Raw genomic sequence first — 1,895 nt, forward strand, 5'->3', positions numbered from 1 at the left:
TCTGGAGTTATGTATACCAGATTCAAAAAAGCTTATGGCAGTCAGAGGCATATGGAGTTAAGGTACTGCTTTCAAAGGGGGAGGGGTGGAGGACACATTCTACAGATATCAAGAAGAAGAGGCAATCCCAAATTCGGGAGAACTGATGTCTTAAAAACCTTTAGTACCATATGATTGGCAGCTCTGAGATCTGAAGTATCCTTTGGTTCACACAGAAGGTAACAGTCATTTTTTTTTTCCTAATGCAATATAAAGGGAATGGTATTTCAAGAAAAACTCCAAGGGTTATTTTCAAAACCATCTAAAATGCTTCACCTGAATTTTCAATTCTTGGGGATGTCCAATTCTGCGAGGGAGGGTGTGTGCTTACATCTCTATACACACATATATAAAGACAAACCCTCTTTATACATATGTCTACATTCTACAGAAAATCCTCCTACACACACAGAGACTCAGGCTCTCTCCCTCTCACACGGGCACATACAGATACATAGAGCATCGCATCCTCTGAGTCACGTGACACATGACACCCTGCTCAAAGGTCATTTGCTTGGAGTGATTTGTCTGTTTAAAAAAATTCACTGTTCCTCAACAGGAGTTAAAAATCCCAGGTCAGCTGCTGTTTGTGCAATACTGTTCCCCTGTATTTGCATGAGGTAGACTTCTCAACCGGGGGGAGAGAAAACGATACGTTAAGAAAAAGGGTCATGTCTTTTTCCGTTTTTGAACGGAAGGCCCCGTTCTGCTTTGATCTGGTGCCGCAGATGACTTTGTGGAGGAAGCTTCTGCAGCTGACGTGCCTGGCCACTCTGAGACCTCGGACCTCGCCTCCTGAGGAAACGGTGGTGACGGATAGCCGTACCCCCGCCCCCCCACCTCTCGAGGGAACGTCGAAGTGCGTGGCTGGGGCTCTGCTTCCGGTCTTCCCTGAGAACGGGCGGGTGGCTGCACCCAGTTCTGTGAGGGCAGTTCGCCACCATGTGCGTGATGCTCTGACAGCAATGGCACTTCTCTGGCCGAGGAGGAAGACTACATTCCTTAGCATGACTGTAGCATCGGTCTCCTTTTGGTTTTTTTTTTGTAGTGTCTTCCCTTTGGGTCTTCTTTCACTTCCTAAACTGGGGTTCCCACCAGTCCCGTTACTCATATTGATTCAAGGCTTTTGGAAGATTTTTTAAATGTGAATTCCACTGGTTCTCCTTCTTTTAGGCTTCTAAATCCTTCCATGAATAATTTGCTTCGGTGTACAAATACATCAACTAGAATATCCACGGGGCTTCCCTCTCGGTTTCTCATGGAAATGAATCCAAATCCCATTCACACCTTGAACCACTTACAGTGGCCAGTTCCGTGCAAAATCTGGGATTCCTCCTCTGCCTGCTCTGGCAGCTTCCCGGGCTCTTCTCCACCACCTTTGCTTGCCCCGCTTGGGGCTGATGAAACCTGGTTGAATGACCTCATTGTCTTCTGAAGAACATTTAAGAAATTTCCGCAATGAAGACACTAAATACATTCTGTAAGATATTACTCGAAAACACTCAATATTTATCAACACGCAGTTAAAAAAAAATTTTTTGTTTTGGAGTACAAATCCTCGTAAGGCACCCGCATCCGGTGTTCCAGTCAATAGTCAGTTACTGCTCCTGCGAATGTATCGATTCTTCGTTGTTTTCTTTTCAAAAGCAACCTAAGCCCAAGTGCGTTTTTCTCTGTTCTCCTCAAATCCTTAATTCTAATTCATAAGCCATAGTTTCTTATTCTCAATAGACTGAATCTCTGAAACACTTTTCCTGTATTTCACAGACTTCTCATACCTCAGGCCATAGTTCAGAACCATGTCCTCATGACTCCTGACCAAACCAAGTCCATAATTGTCTCACCCCTTTCTGAGC

At 44.7% G+C, this 1,895-nt stretch overlaps 1 pseudogene; it reads right to left on the reverse strand.

Annotated features, from left to right (window-relative positions):
- Positions 1–708: 708 nt before the first annotated feature.
- Positions 709–1,464, reverse strand: LOC132520367 (protein lin-28 homolog B-like; annotated as a pseudogene).
- Positions 1,465–1,895: the final 431 nt, after the last annotated feature.

The sequence above is a fragment of the Lagenorhynchus albirostris genome, chromosome 5, assembly GCF_949774975.1.
Source record: "Lagenorhynchus albirostris chromosome 5, mLagAlb1.1, whole genome shotgun sequence".
NCBI lineage: Eukaryota > Metazoa > Chordata > Mammalia > Artiodactyla > Delphinidae > Lagenorhynchus > Lagenorhynchus albirostris.